Here is a 17,410-nt window from a genome sequence, read left to right on the forward strand (position 1 = left end):
CAAGGGGCAACTCTGGCATATCCAGACTCTTTATATCTCTTTCTGCAATCTCCTTCCCAGGTCTCATAGCAACTATTTGATATTGAGGTGCTTGTATTCAGCACCAGGTGATTCCAAATGGCTGTTTCCAGCTCTGATACATCAGAAGTGAAGACATGCAAGTATCTACCTGAATGCTTCAATGCAAGATATTTCAGAAATTTAAGTTTTGCAAAATTTGGAGTGGAGAGACACAAGATGTTACAGTGTTAACTTAGTATTAGAATAGAATAGAGTAAACCAGGTTGGAAGAGGCCTTCAAGATCATTGCGTCCAACCTATCATCCAACACCACCCAACCAACTAAACCAACTTTGACTCTGCCCAAGTCTACCTCTCATTTTCAGGCAACAGAATACACTTCAACATACTAAAAAACTATTATCAATCTGCATTTAAGATCATAAAAAACATGAATGTGCTAATAAATCCCTCCCTCTCCTTCTCTCTGCATGCATGGTGTGTGTAACTGCGTGCAGAGTAGCTGGACGTACTACCCTGGTAGTAATATATCCACGAATACATATTTGTTCCCATTCTAGACTTAACAAAACTCAACTGAGATTAACAAGGTGTCTGTGATTCTGAAATTCATTCCCTCCACAGAGAACACAGAACAGAAAAAAGTGAGCAGTAATGATCAGTCTGGCATTCATATCAGATAATCCTTGGCACAACTTTGTAATTTGCACCAATTCTGCATGAGTCACTTGTTCTCAAGCAGGTTTTATTCAATGCCACCAAAATAAGAGATTAAAAACAGGCACACAGATATTCAGATTTTTTTTCCTGTTATTCTTTCCCTGCTTTGTGCTTACATCATTTAATAGACATGCATACACTCAGAGTGAATGTATCTTTGCCTATTTAATTCTGCCATGCTTTTGCAGGATTTGCATTTTTTATGTCTCTTCTATTTTTCAGTAGAGATTACCAGGAAATAAAACATATGTTAAAATGCAGGTATCATCTGAACACATTCAGTAAGATTTGAAAAGGTGTTTTTTAAAACAGGTGTTGTTTAAAACTTCATTTTGAGAATGAACTCTACTAGTCTTATATATTGCTGTCTTCAAATCTTTGGGCTGCAGTCTCAGCCTTCATTTTACAAGGTAATCTGAACTTGCATTTATATCAGAACATAATGTCTTGCACATCATAATTTGTAACTAATATTTTCAGTAGCATAAGACCATGAATAAACTTTTGCTGAATGGGAAAACTGAAAAATGTGCCCACCACACATGTTGTCATTCATTTATAATGAAATCAATAACTAATTTCATTCAAAATAGCCTCAATATACACTGCAGATTTCCTCTCTGAATGTCTCTAATTCTCTTTACTCTCTCTGAACAGTTCACCCAGGAACTGTGTGGAAGGAAGCATGAGGCTGAGGGTCATCTCTAGGTTTGGTTTGGATTTTTTTTTTTAAAACTGTTGTCAGAAGTCTGGTATTTAAAGATCCTCATCAAAATCACCCAACCACCAAGCACTTGCAAGAAGAATCACTGTTTTAATGAATGACTGTGGCTCGGCTACCGGAAGGGGAGCAAGCTTTGCTGAGTGACAACAGAAGATGGCCATCCTCCAAACGGAAACCGGTGGAGGGCCGTATCCGAAGCGTCGCTGCCCCGGGAGTACGGGGCCGCAGCCAAGATAGGGGAATGGAAAGGCTGCTTTGGGAAGAGAATGGGGCAAGACCTTCCCTAGCATTCGCTGCAGCAGGGCGCTGACTACTGAGAGCTGAACGTTACCAGCAGTGTGCGCAGCTCCCAGGCGACATACAGCCAGCCTGTTCCACACTGTAGCTTTGCTAAAGCTGCCAGAAGAAAACAGAGCCCAGATGATTTTGTTTTTCGCGCAATATCGACGGCAGGAGACCAGTCGGGCCCCAGCGTTTGTCCGGGTCCTGGATCTCCAGCCGCGGGGCTGTCCCTACCGCTTTAAGAGGAGGGGCCCGAGCCGGGAAGCTGCCAGACGTTTCTGGCTGTCCGAGCCAGCACCGAGCGCCGCCGCCTGTTCGCGGTCCCGGCAGATTAAGCGAGGATTGCTGGTACACTAAATTTGTCCCCTTAAGGCGATTGCCGGGTAAAGCCGCACGCAGGGCTTTCCGGAAGCCTCTGCTGCAGATTGCGTGCCCCACCGAGCGCCCGCAGGGCACGGCGAGCGGCTTGCAGGCGCCTTACAGGTATTGCTGCCCGGCGGACGTGAAACCCGCCGGCGGTCGCTGTGCCTGCAGCTCCTCCCGAGCGGCCCGGAAGCGTCTTACGCCGGAGAGCCTTCTCGGTCAGCACTCAAAAACAACTCGCTATTGCTGGCAGGCTCTCGGCCCAGTAAGAAGGGACACAAGGACTGCCTGCAGTTCTGCACTTTGCGTTAGGAAATCCAAACTAATGAGCAGCCACCCTACTACTACTTAATTTTATTAATGGAAAGACGATGAATACTTCTTTTGCTATCTCGATTCACAACTGCTGTGGACACACGGGACTTTCTATACGTAGTCCAGGCTGCCGCAGCTGAAAAGCTGATTGACCACTTAAATAAGGAGCTGTCTCTAGGTGACCAGTCAGCAGGTTCCACCAATTCTGGGACTGAATTTTCTTATGCAGGCAAAGCCCGCTGCTGGAAGGGCTCTGCTCCAGCCTTCGAGCTGATAGTACTTGGAAGACTGATAAATGGCGAGATGCCCACATCCTAAAACAACCTGCACTGCTCCTGAATTTGGACATTTACGTCGGTATTACTAGTTCTGGTCCTATGAGGGAGGAAACACAGCCCCCACCAGAGCTCTTTACTTACATAAGCATTTTAACACTACAATCTAAAATGGTAGCATCATGCTTTTACATGCCTTTCAAGGCTGTTAAGAGGTCAGTTTTCCAGGTTTTCTACACATTTAGATATTTTCCTTCCACGAGGCATGAAATCATCCTCACACCTCTTTGAACCGTGCTGTATTAGTATATTCAAATTCCTTTGTAAAGTCTGTCATGCCGCACAGCAGCTGATAGAATTGCTTTGTGTTGTCCTCTGCCTATAAGCACATCTAATACAGTGTGTATGAATATATTATTTCTATCTCCTAATCTGTATTCCTCTGTACCACACACAGGGTGTTCCAAGTATACCACATGAAAACAAGATTAAGCTTTCAATCTAGAAACACGGCAAACACGCTTAATAGGAAAGCCTGTAGGACTACTTTCAGATTACTATGCAAAGAGAAAACTGAGTCTGTACCTTCCCATTGTCTCTCAAACATACAAGGTTTTAAAAGCCTGGATTTCAGTATGTATTAAGCATTCAAAACTCAGCATTTATCTGCTCTACAAGATTCAAGTCAAGAGACTAGTGTAATGTTTTTCAAGAAGCAAAACACACATTCCAATCCCAATACTACTGAAGAGAAAGGACTAGTTTTAGTTTAAGGGAAATTCAACATCTGCTTCTTTTCAAAGTTCATTAAAGATTGAACACCCTCTCCCCTCCCCCTCAACATCCAAAATAAATCTTGAGTTTAAAAAAGAAACAGCATAAAGCTCAACATCTAATTCTTCCCCCCCCCCCCCATACTAAGCAAGAGGAATAGCAGCAAAACTTCATTCTACAGTAATATGAAATTGCCTTCCCACAAGACTGTTTTCTTATTGTTTGCACATCTTCCATAATTTAAGATGGAAGCACCCAGTTAGCAAGAACCATCACATACATACTTGACTACTCCAATTAATGTCCTCGGTCCCACAAATTAGTGGGAAAACTCGCCAATACCACCTCACCAATAATCCAAAGCCAGACAGATCCTCCAGTCTTTTAGTGAAGAGCACAAGTTTCACATAGCCAGTAACTTATACTCCCAATCCATCCTGCAGAATTAGCAGCCACCTCAAAATCATTCAACAGCATTTCCGAAACCTCTAGGGCAATGAATACTTGAAAAGACTCAGTTTTCAAAATTAGCACCATTTTTGGGAAAACAAGGGTAAATCCAACGTCTAGACAAGTTCTGAAGGACTGTTTTCATGATAACAGTGAAAAAGAAACAAAGACACTATTAAAAAACAAACCACAAAACCCCCTTTCTCCCCAGTTATTGAGGTGTTTAATTTATTACCTTACATATTTTCAAACTGCAGTAAGTTCCACCCAACATCAGAGAGCTGTCCACACACTGCAAAATCAATCTCTTAGTAAACAAAATTACTGAGTGTAATTGAGAGCGCAAGATTTTGCTTACAGCTCAACCTGCTGAGGTTAGGAGAACACCCAGCTTTGAAAGTAAGAGCAAACATCTTCAGGGGGAAAAAAAAATTACTATAGCACACTTAATACACAGAATCTGGCAGATAATAACAGATTTGTAGATTGTTTCAAATACATTCCTCATTTTCAGAGCAACAACAACAAACTTCTAAGACATTTTTACAAACCTTATGTTACTGAGACACAAAACTTCACAGAAACAGATGCAGTGTCTAAAAGAAAGAATGAAGCCCAGAAGATGAAAAACTACTTTGAGTAAATCAATCTATTGGCCCATCTTTCACTTCCTAGAAGCAAGAACACTGAAACAGGGAATTTTTCTGTGAACCTGGAAACTCCAACACAGTACGAAGATTTTGGTTTTTTTCATATGAAAAAGCTATTATAGGAAAGCCCAAGAGAAAGAGTGTGCTTTGGCCAAACTCTCATCTGGATGAAAATCAGATTTTGGCTTGAATTTTTGGTTTTCTTACTGTTGGAGGCTTCAGGAAAAAGCAAAATGGGCAGTTTTGAAATTTCTCAATGAAAATGCTTTCATGTTATCAGCATTTTGCCCACAAATCAAATTTTAAGTTAGGAACATTATGATCAAACCCACCCTCTGGAACCTCAGACACTGACGGTAAGGGAGCAAAACTAGAAGGAGGAAGACTCTCCACTGGTCAGTGTGGAATGGGTTAGAAATTGCTTGGATTGAATAAAAATGCAGAAATGCACAGACTGTTGGAGTGCATCCACAAGTGCTGAGGGAGCTCACTGATGTTGTTGCTGTACCACTCTCCATCCCTTCCAAAAGATCATGAAGAACAGGGGAAGTGCCTGAGGACTGGAAGAGGGACAATGTCATTTCAGTCTTCAAAAAGGGCAAGAAGGAAGACCCAGGCAACTACAGACCAGTCAGCCTCACCCTCATTCCTGGAAAGGTGCTAGATCAACTCATTCTGGAGGCCATCTCTAACCACATGAAATAGAAGAGGGTTATCAAGAGTAGCCAGAATGGATTCACTAAGGGGAAATCTTGCTTGACTAATCTGATAACCTTCTATGGAACCATGACCAAATGGATAGATGAAGGGAGAGTAGTAGATATTATCTATCTTGACTCCATCAAGGCTTCTGATACTTTCTCCCACAACATCCTCATAGGTGAATTCAAGAAAAGTGGGTTAGGTGATTGGACCATGAGGTGGATTGGTAAGTGACTCAATGGAGTTCAGTGAGTTGTGATCAGTGGTGTAGAGTCCAGCTGCTAGGGCTGTGGCTAGGGGTGTTCCCCAGGGAGCAGTACTGGGATGAGTTTTGTTCATTCTCTTCATTAATGACCTGGATGAGGGGATTGAGTGTACCCTCAGCAAGTTTTCTGATGATATGAAACATCAGGGGGGAGGAGGGGAAAAAAGGAGAGAATGTAGCTGACACACTGGAAATCTGTGCTGCCATCCAATGAGATCTGGACAGGCTGGTGAGCTGGACAAAGCTGTACCTCATTAAGTTCAATAAGGACAAGTGCAGAGTCCTGCACCTGGGGACAAATAACACCAGGTACCAGTACACGTTCTGGGTTGTCCTGATGGAAAGCAGCTCCACAGAGAAAGATCTTGGGAGTCCTAGTGGACAGCGACTTCTCCATAAGACAGCAATGTGCCCTCATGGCCAAGAGAGACAATGACATCCTGAAGTGCAGTATGAAAATTGTGTCCAGCAGTGTTTCTACTCTGCCCTGGTGAGACCATACATGGAATATTGTGTCCAGTTTTGGACTCCCCAGTTGAAGAGGGACAGGGACTTGTTGGAGAGAGTACAACAGAGAGCTACAAGGATGATTGCAGGACTTGAACATCTCTCCTGTGAAGAAAGACTGAGAGAACTGGGGCTGTTTAGTCTTGAGAAGAGAAGGCTGAGAGTGGATCTTATCAACATCCATAAATATCTGAGGGGTGGGTGAAGATGAAGGTGCCAGTGATAGGACATGGAACAACAGGTAGAAGCTACAACACAGGAGGTTCTACCTAAACATGAGGAGAAATTTGTTTACAGTGAGTGTGATGGAGCACTGGAACAGGCTACCCAGAGAGGTTGTGGAGTCTCCTGCTCTGGAGACTATGAAAACCCACCTGCATGTGCTCCTGTGTGACCTGCCCTAGGTGATCCTGCTTTTGGCAAGGGAGGTTGGACTCGATCTCTAGAATTCCCTTCCAACCCCTAACATTCTGTGATTTCTAAATTAAAAAGGGTGGGACTTCTTATAAAGAAATGTCTTTCAAGTTTCCACCAAAAATCTACAACAATTTTCAAGTAACAACTCAAGTCTTGTAAGCAAACATTATACAACATGAAACTGTGGCAAAAGAATTTTTCTTCCCTTTTCTCTCTCTTCCCCCCCCCCCCCAAAATTTGAAGTTAACCTATTTAATAGAGATCTGGAAGCACTACACCAGCTTCTGACAGCTTTAGCATTCTCTACAGGTGCAAATGGGGTATTTCCTTTATTTCAAATTATTAGGTTAGATTAGTTCCACACATATCTTATTGAACGTTCTTGAAGACTTGGAAAGGTGCTAACTGATTTTTTCTCTCTCTAAATGAAGATGAGCTATGTGGATTTACATGTTCTGAGATCATCAAGGACTAAGTGACCCAAAACGAGATGTTCAACTCAGTAACTACAGGTAATACTTAATGTACCTGTTTTAAATGCAAAATGGATTTTTCTGGTTTTTAATTACCTGTGTAAAGCTGACTTCATATAGAACTAGTAATCCCATTACTTTTTTAAAAATTATTTTTTGGTTTTGGAACTATGCTAAGTTAATGGATACTGAATATTTTAACTCTACTCAGAAAACAAGAAAGATTTCAAAGGAAAAGATTAAGTCAGTCTATCTTAATCACTGTCACAGAGCAACTTGATTCTCCCTCCAGAAATTTACTCAGTGTCATTTCCAAACATTCAAATTGCCATTAGCTCGTTTCCTGTTCAAAAGAGCAAATCCAGAAAAGTGAACATGCTTTAAAAAATAACAGTATTTAGATTTAATTATTTTCCTACCACACTGAATAAAAACCAAGTTCTGATTGTGTTCCTAATTTGGTCACAGACTTCTTGTACAATGATGCAACCCAACAGGCATATACCAGCTTTTCAAGTCTGTAGAATGGGGCTCATGCATATCTTACTCAAAGGTGAGTAGGCATTTGATGTTTCTCTAGTACTTTGAGACCTAGGAATGAAACTCTGTATTCTTTTGATCAGTATAGCCTATCATTCTAGAAAATGTTTTAGTGAAACACTCCATAACTGATCAGTCTATGTAAAAACAATGCCAGTTCTTTACATTTCTTCTGTAGGTCTCTCCTCTTATTCTGTATTGCTGAAAGGCCACATGAAGGAAAGATACCTTGAATGTCTGCTTCCACTGTTCAGTCCCCTGAATATAGAGTATTTTTTTAAATTAAAAAATTACCATAGCTACCAGTTTGCAATTGTTCTGTAAGGTTCAATCTAATACTCAAACTATTCAGCATTACAGTGTAGTACTGACAAATGGTCCGTACTTAGTACATCCTTTTAAACTAATTATTGGGAAAGAAAAGGGGAGAGGATTTATTTTTATTCCAAGATCAGAACAGAAAGGGAAGGCTGAAGGGATGGCATACTAATTCAAAATTCCCCAGCAGAATGAGATTTCTCAAATATTGAATATAACAAAATAGCACACTAAATTACATAATTGCTTTGGTAAAAAAAAAAAAACAACAAACTTTTGCCACCATTGCTAACTAGGAGAATGGAATGATGGGGGAGTACCAGATGTAACGTCAAAGCTACATGCATCTGTCAACCAGTGTGAAACAAAAAAAATCTAATTAAGAAACAAAGTGGAAATACAACATTTTTTAATCAATTCAGTACCAATTCCTCCTGAAGAGAGATTATTTAGTAAATAAAGCACAACGGTCTACACAAAGCTACACACAAATCCAAGCATTCCGGAACTAAGAACATGTACACTGTAGTTCTGCAGACAAAACACATCTATAGCAGATAGCCAACCGTACACAAGTCTTCTGAGAACAGGATTGTATAGAGCAACAATATAAGTTTTAGACAAAAGTAATTTTAAGTCTCCTGTGCTCCCTCAACTGCTGCCTAGTCACTCAGTGTAAAACTGCTGGCCAGGAACAAAACATTCAGAAAGAACTGTGAAAATTAGTTCAGAAAATATCTACAAAGAGATTGAAAAAATTTAATGTAACCACTTTACTGAAGATTCAATTAGGATGGATGAGATTCCTGGGAGAAACAAACAAAAACTTAGTTATGCACAAAAAAAGGTTATCAAGGCCATTCCTCTCAGAAGGTTCATTTTAGCTGTATTATTCATAACAGATGTCTGTCATATCTAATATTAAATTCAAGAGTGAGTATTCCACACACAACATATTCCAGTGCTTACAGACTTTCCCATAATTTTTCATCTAAATATTCCTTGCTGCTATTTCTTCTCTTATCAATACTTCACACAGAGACAGACCTTGTACTTCTGCTTTGTAGCTTTCGAAAGATTCAACTCCTTAAAGTAATCTCATCTCTAAGAAAAACCAAACCAAAACAATCAAGTTACTATGTACACTTTCTTTATAGGCCATTTTTAAAAGACACACTGTATTTCTAATTGCTTTCTCTGGAGTTTGATTTAATTACCTCAAATAACTTCTTTGAGTTGGTGCCTGAAAATGGACGCAGGTATGGCCCAATTGATTGCTAGAGAAGATAACAGATTATTTCATATAACTTTTAAACAATACTTTAATATTCCAACATGACATTTGCATTTTTGGTATGACTATGACATTGCCTCATGTTCTGGTTTATGTTTTGGCCATTTTTCCCCAAGAACTGGCCCTCAAGGGAAGAGGGAATAGCATGCAGCACATTAAGTTTTCAATACCAGTGAACCATTAATGTAGCACATACCATACCATGAAACTCCAGCAAGTGCACTGATTGTTGATAGCTGCCCAGTTTAGCCTGTTGGCTGTCTTCAACCCCAGACACCAAAACATTAGATTAAAAGGCTGCTAGTGCAAAGTTCTTGATTCTGTCTATGGAGAATCTCGGCTTTATTCAATAAGCACTCGTCTCACTCTTCCAGGGGATTGGGACTTCTGCAAATCCATTATATGAACCACCTTAAAGGTAATGGTATGTCTAAACAAGTGCTTGAAGATAGGTCCTCTGCTAACCATCCAACAGATTCTGCTCCATAAAGACAGATTCCACCTCCACAGTTAGGCTCTTACCTAACTGCCCTTCTGCCTAGTAGAGCATCCAGTGCCACATGCCTGCATGTTTGTAATACAAAAGAGTCTTCTCAGTGCTATCACTTATGCTGAGAAGTACCACAAGCACCCACAGGTTGGCTACAGTACTTCACCAGATTTGGCCTATTGTATCAGACTAAAGTGCTTTCTATGTAGGAAAGAAGCAATATTGCAATCTTACAGTCTAGAACATTAAAAAAATCCCACAGCTTCACGATGAAGGTTTTAGGTTTAAAAAATTTACCTTTTTTTTTTTTTTTTTAAAAAAAAAGGATGTTAATGTTCTGTGTAACTAGTCACTTGGAGATTATAAAGGGTTGGAATAAATATTCCACCTGTTCCAGGCTTTAAATCAACAGTCTTACTAAATACACATGAGAAGAATGACAAAGCAAAGTTCAAATAGTTCACACTAATCCAAATATGGCTATAGGTATTCACACTCAAATTCTGAATCAACAAGGAACTCTCACAAAACAAATTGTTATAAAGGCAGCTACAGGGAATACCTCTGAAGACTTATTGGTCCTTTTCAAGTTTCTGTGAATTACACTATATACTAAATAGCCAAAGTGATCAGGAAAATCACTGTCCTTTTCCAGCAAAAGAAATAGCAGCTCTACATTTCTGATATGTGCTGATGTGTGTGAAGACTCATTCTTCCACTCCCAGGTACTTGTGTTATGTCTCAGACAGGAAGTATGCACATGGTTTCGTCTCTGGTTAGAGCTCAACTTACTTATCCTAATACTCATTTAACAATACACTGTACCCAACTCAGCTCAACAATCTGTTCACTTCTTTAGTTTAAAAGCTCAACTATTGCAATCAGTCCCCACTCAAACAGTTACCAAGACTGAAGCTGGCTGCCTTGTCCTTTTATTTATTGCTCTGAAATTCTTGTGACTATTAGAGGTATGAGTAATAGCTGTAAAAAGCATCCCATTATAAAGGATAAGAATTTATAATGCATTTTTCTTAGTACTTAACAAAAACAAACAAAACCCCAACCCAAAACAAACAAAAAACCCCAAATCAAAACAAAAAACTCCCCACAAACACACCACAACCTGCTAAAATAGCTTGTAGTTAATACAGTTGCTTATTAGACTTTTGAAATGGCAATATTTCTAATGCTTTATCTGTTTAAAGGAACACATGGAATTGGCTTTTTAGTAAAATTCAGGATGGGAAGAAGTAAAATGGGGAGTATTTAAAGAAAAAGGAATCTGATTAAGTAAGAAATGGCTAACAAACAGTCTCTGCTGTATTCACAGCCCAAAATACACAACTACCTGCATAAGAATCGAAATATGAGTTAGTCTTATGTAGAATTTTATGACCTGACAGAATTAGTAGCAAGAAGCAAGGCATCACAACAGCCCTGAATACTACAGAAGTCAAGAGAAACTCATGTATTTAAAAAAAAAAAAAAAAAGTAATAGCCTCTTTGCAGTAGAAAACTAATCCAACAGAACAATTCTGAATGCAAGTCACATTCATTCACTGGTTTACTTTTCTGGTAACTTCGAGTGAGCATCAGGGTGCAGTTTTGATCATTATGCAAAGCTGAAAAGCTAGTCTGGTAAAAAAATGAGTTTGAACCAATTCAGTCCTTTAAGAATAATGCCAGAAATCTTAGACAGGAACACTAGGCTAAATATTCTACTTGCAGGGGGAAAAAATAAAAAGCATCCATCAAAAAATGAATAAAATGGGTTTAAGCAATCAAAGTTGGTGATAGACACTGCCACAGTAGTTCATTTCTGCAACTGAGGCTGGGGTAGCAGACAGAGGTGTGTGCTGCTACAGGCTCATCATCAACAGTTAAAAGAGACTGCATTCTTTCATGTATCTTTTGTGAGTTAACAACTTACTAGCCTAAAAGGCAGAGGGCTTGGCTCTCCAAACTCAAATCTACATGACTTATGCCTCTCCCTGTCCATGCCACCTTTTGAATATGTTCTGGTACACCTTTGATTAAAGGCTGAAGTGATTCAACTCACCAATGCCGCAGATAGGTGTTTCTGTTACTTTTGCTAAACTAGTATTCTTCCCTTTTAGGGAGATGAATCATTTCACTGTAAAGATCACACACCAGAGTTCACAAAGTAAAATAGGATAAATCAATAGGTAAACTGTCAGTCTGCCAAAATTACAGCACTAAATTTCTAAATCATTTTCCTTTCCAAATTCTAAAAATTAACCATAGGAAGCCCCTAGCTGAAGTTATTTTTTAAGAATAGCTAGACAACTAAGCTAACTATCTCCTCTTCAAATGATCTAAACTGGGTTTCATCCATGAAGGCAAGTCAGATCTGGGCATCTAACAAACTGCTTTCAATCTAACATCTCCACTAAATCCCTGAAGTGGCTTTAAACTGGCTGAAAGCACTTCAGTAGTGGAGTATATGCAAGGTCAAATACAAGTTTGTATTCAAAGTATGATCTACTTGGATAGCACTCAAAAAAACAGTTTATGGTAAGTTTTTTATCCACTGCACACTACTTGCAAACAAAGCAGGTATTAGTTTTTCCAGTGAAACTTTTTTTTTCCTCAGAAGGGAAAAAAAATAAAAATCAATTCAACTCTGAATATATAGGAGCAGTCCCAAGTGTTGATGTTTACAGGAAACTAGCAAAGCACCACTACAGAACCAAATAAAATGGGTGGGGTGTGTTTAATCTGTCTATTGCTGGATTATTTTTTTTTTTAAATAAGATGACAAAACTGTTTTAAAGATTAATTTTAAAAATTTCAGAACTTCCAACATACTAGAAACTTCACTTAATTCATCAATAGGACCAGTCCTGTCAAAAATAACAGTATGTTTGGTTTGACATTCTAGAAAGTGTGACATTTAATGATGACTACAAAGAGCTTGTACCAGGATGATAAGCCAGTGTTGAGACAATCTTTAAAAGACCTTCAAGGAGCAGAGATCTAGAGTAAACCAAGAAAACTTTCCAGAACCATATAGATGACAAGCAAAATCCCCCAGAAGTTACTGCCTCACACAGGGAAGGATAAACCTTAAGTTCACCGAGTTTAACAACAATGGCATTCACTAAAGCACACTGGATCCAGAAAACCCAGCTTACAGGTTACTTCCATAATGACAAAAAGATCAAAATAGGAGAATGCATATTCTTTCAGTGTCTTATGGTCTTGTGTGAATTTAACCTAAGTAGTCAATGAGCACAATTTCATATTAGCGCACACAGTCAAGGATACACTGTGGTTAAAGAAATCTGACTCTGCAAACTTCCTTCCCCTTCACAGAGTCTCACATTGCTATTAAAATAATTCAACTAAAGGAAGGCTAAATATCACTACGAAGATAATTTAGTCAATTATACCTCTATCATCTAGTTTCTTCTGTAAGATTCAGGCCTAGCAGAGATATAGTCATTTAGGTCCCCATTTCAGACTACATTAAATACATAGCATATGATAGTCTATGTACAGGAGGAAAAAAAAGTTCTGTTCGCTCTACCAACACGCCCTTTGCATTTCACCTGCTTTTCTGAACAGGCTGTTTTCAAGTGTCAGGCTCAGATTCACTAAGAGCCAAACAAAAATAACAGAACCTAAAGATGCACTTCAGAATAATCAAAAGAGGCTCTCTGCTTTACAGTAACTTGCTCTTCACGACTGTCCTTACATTTCTCTGCAGGCTTCAGCAGATTTCACATACACAGAACAACAAGCTTTCTTCCTTTTTAGTTCAGTACCAGCAACAACTTCAGATTCTCATTTTGCAAACCAGCCAAACATTTTTCATTCGTTCAGGGTTTTGGACAATCTTTGAATTCAACTAGATATACACTAATAGCTAGACTTTTCCTTAGGCTTTAGTGTAAGCAAATCCTTATTTGGAGTACTTTGGCAGATCTTCACTCCTGGTCTAAACTAGCCTTTTATTCCTAGTCAGTAGCCTGCTATTCTACAGTCTCCAGGGGGAAACACTGCACAAGAGCCAACAAAGTATGTTTCATTTGGATAAAACAACTAATACACTAAGAGCGCAATATTTTGACTTAAAAATACTTAGCCCCTATAGTTGGCTGTCCTGAAATTCCCTATACCACTATTCCACATTTGAAACAGTTAATAGAATAAAATGTGAACTAAATTCATAGGCAAGCTAGCCAACAGCATAAATTTCAGAAAGTAGAGACTGAAAGTATTTATGTTTTGTAGATCTATACTGATTTGGCATGATACTTCCTAGATATATTTTTTCACTGACCTACAGATGATTCTTTCCTATGTTTTGGTTTTTTTTCCCCCCTTTTACCCTTACCAAATACTGGTTTCTCTCACCAAGCTTCCTACAAAGAGGATTCTTCTTTCCAATAAATTAAGGGAGGCTGTAGCTAGGTGGGGGTTGGTCTGTTCTCCCAGGCAACCAGCAACAGAACAAGGGGACAGAGTCTCAAATTGTGCCAGGGGAGGTTCAGGCTGGACATTAGGAAGAAATTTTTCACAGAGAGAGAGATTTGCCATTAGAATAGGATGCCCAGGGAGGTGGTAGAGTTGCCGCCCCTGGAGATCTTCAAGAAAAGACTGGATGAAGCACTTAGTGCTATGGTCTAGTTGATTGGATAGGGCTGGTTGATAGGTTGGACTGGGTGATCTTGGAGGTCTCCTCCAACCTGGTTGATTCTATGTTGACATAACATTATATTAGTTAAGATACAGATAGCCTACAACAACTATACACATGCAAAACATTCATAGTGCCTTAGGCTTAGTCTATCAGATTTTATTTTTCTTATGTAGAGTCTTATCATCCTGCAAGTCCTACTACTGATATATACAAAAGAAAGATATTAGGCAGATATATATCTAGATATATATCTATCTTTATAGAAAGACACTGCATCTCTCAAAATTGTGAAACAATCCTTCAGCTTTGTTTCGGGGAGGGGGGGCGGAAAGAAGAACATAGAAATTTAAGACACCTATTATTACTATGTACAAAAAAAAAAGGGGGGGGGGGGAATATATATATATGCAAAAAAACCCCACAATTACAAAAGAACAGTTACATTAGCCAAAGGAATCTTTTTGTGTTTTGTTTTGGTTTTTTTTTTTTGTTAATTTTTCAGTGTACTGAGCTTTTCCAAAAACTCCAGTGGAGCTATAGGTTCCCAAATAAGGAACAGGCCTATCAATAACAAGCTTGAGTGTCTGAATTATTTATCTTCAGGTCTCCTTATAAGCAGACTACAGGACCCATAGAACCTGCAGATCACTGGTTAAAACCCACTATATCAAACACTCAGAAGACAGCTTTTGGAGTCAGACGCAAGCAAAGTTAAAGAGAAGTGAAATATTAGCATGACTACATACATACTTGCTCTATGCAGAAGCATCCAAGCAGCACTGGAACATTCAAATTAAATTCAGTCTGCCAGTATTATAAAATGGTCGGTTAAGACTACAGAAAGCTTCAAATCAAGAGCAGACAGTAGATCGGTTAAGGTTGGACCTATGTAATCCACATAACCAATTACCTGAGCCCAAAAGATAAAAGAGCATTAGTTTCTCTTATATCTGATAGTGCTCTCTTACTTACATTTACTGGGCCACTGTTGAGGTATGATAACATCTATATCCTTGCAGAATATAGATGTCTTAAATAAGCTGGACAGCGCAGTGGGGGCAGCACAGAAATTAGTACACCAAGCAATTCACCTGAAAAAACTGTGGTAAATTGTAACTCAAGCTTTGATCTCTGACAAGCAGACTATTTCCATATTGGCACAGGTATCTCTGTACAACACTGCACTGTAAACTCCCCAAAGGAATCAGCGTGTGAGTGAACCTGAAATTATCCCAACAAAAATGGCAATGCTGCTTTCCCAAATTGTAGCACAAGGCAACCCCCACCTTAAATCAGCCTCTGGTTAAGCTACTACTGGCCATGTTAAATTTGAAGAGCCCATTCTCTTTAATAAACTTTGTTTTCACTGATGTAATCTTCCACCAGAGCTACTTGTGTCATACCTTGTATCCAATCTAACTATCCAAAATGCTTTAGTTTCTTTGGCTACTAATTGCTGCACCTGTTTCCAAAATATCTTCCACTGGCATAGCCTTTGACTAATGGCAGCAATTTCCAGGGAGTGGCTATTTAAGATCCTTGCTCTGATTTCACAAAGCTCTTCAAATGTATTAAAAGAACAGAGAATAATTTTTTGAGGTTGCAGAGATGATATGACTACATTCACTGCTTTCAAGTATGCTGAAGCTATTCTGTAAAGCCCTTTTTTTTTCCTCCTTAGAAGTCTTTAAGCCTCTTATACTAAAACCTTCATTTTTTTTAGTAATCCTAAATGTTACTTTTTTTAAAAGAGGCTAAAGTGAAAAAGTCTATCCAAGTTCTACTTGATAGATAAGTCTTCTGAATGCTTAACAGTTCCACTGTTACTTTTCATGTGAAACCTCCTTCTGTTATCAAAAGTTCAACAAGACATCCAAAGAAGCACTCAGCACCCAGGCTAACAAAGCATTCTCACAATGCCTATCAATGAAGTATCGGTGTCTCTGTCAAATACATAAGTTACAGTATCAACCACATGTCAACTAAATTCTAATTATTTCTGTTTCCATGATTAACTTTTTTTTTCCCTTGAGCCTTAAAGATAATTTAAGATAAAATCTGAAATACTCAGCTTAAAGAATAAACCTAATCTTCCAATACAACCATATGACTAATCAGCCCACTGTAATATCTGCTTTCATGGAAATACTGTGCATCACCACTGCTGGCAGCAGAGTTCACATTGGCCCTTCTAAGCAACCAATGTATGTCCACGTACTATTGTGTACTTGGCTGGAATGTTGTTTCAGTGGGCACAAAAGTTATGTTAAGGGAAACTGCCTGATAATAGAAAAGACGTTGCAGTTCCTCCAGGGCTAAGGGGGTTTCTTGTAAACACAGGGTAGTCCCATTCGTAACTGGCATTCAAGTATTGCAGTGTAAAATTCCCCACCATCACCTCCAAGTTTAATTCCAAGCAAGTGTGGTAAGGATATCCAACTACAGCAGTAAGATAGCAAATTACTGAAACTCTTATCTGGTTATGTGTGAAATGACAAGACTCACAGAAAACACCTGGTTGGAAGAGAGCTCAACAGATCATCCAGGCAAGCCTTCAGCCCAGCACCAATGGGTCAACACTAAACCATGTTCCTAAGCACCAGGTCCACAAGCTGCTTGAACATCCCTGAGGATGGTGACTCCACCACTGCCCTGGGCAGACCACTCCAATGTTTGACAACTCTCTCTGTGAAGAAGTATCTCCTATCAAGCACCTAAAGTTTACCATTTTCTCTGTCTTTAAAAAAAACAAAACAAAACAAAACATATTTCTGTGAAGATCATATAAACTGTTTTTGTTCCTGAAACTTCCAGCTAAGAGAATGCAATATACACAAATAAGGAAACTTGATGAGGGAAGTTTAAGTATCATGAGTGAATTTTATTCTACATAATAGATGTTATGTTTGATATTTGTTTTCAGACCAAAATTAAAGATTTTATTACATCATTTCAAACGTTCGATTAAGTGCTGTTGCTCAACAAGTTATTCCACTCAGAAATGGGTAGAATTGTTCTCTATTTTAATGGAAAATAGAGTAAGTATAATTTTACTGAACTTAGTGCTACAGAAGAGAAATAAAAATATTCTATTTGCTTAAGGCTGACCTATTGCCAACTTGAATTGCCATTTAGACACTACTGATGCCACATACCAGTGAAAA

The 17,410-nt window shown here is 39.0% G+C and overlaps 1 protein-coding gene and 1 long non-coding RNA gene across 5 annotated transcripts in view; one reads left to right on the forward strand and one right to left on the reverse strand.

Moving 5' to 3' along the window:
* The window catches only part of ARID4B (AT-rich interaction domain 4B), an 85,202-nt gene that overhangs the window by 56,126 nt on the left and 11,666 nt on the right, over positions 1 to 17,410 (reverse strand). The gene's annotated exons all lie outside the window — the stretch shown is intronic.
* On the forward strand, positions 6,852 to 17,163 carry LOC137449319 (uncharacterized). 2 transcript variants are annotated; one of them, XR_010989351.1, is made up of 3 exons: positions 6,852 to 6,977; positions 7,407 to 7,491; positions 16,746 to 17,163. It is a non-coding gene; the product is annotated as an uncharacterized lncRNA (long non-coding RNA). The 2 variants fall into 2 exon arrangements; XR_010989352.1 differs by lacking the exon at positions 16,746 to 17,163 and adding an exon at positions 9,465 to 9,675.

This window comes from Melanerpes formicivorus, unplaced genomic scaffold (genome assembly GCF_026170545.1).
Source record: "Melanerpes formicivorus ecotype bairdi unplaced genomic scaffold, bMelFor1.0.p_v2 SCAF_2, whole genome shotgun sequence".
Lineage (NCBI taxonomy): Eukaryota > Metazoa > Chordata > Aves > Piciformes > Picidae > Melanerpes > Melanerpes formicivorus.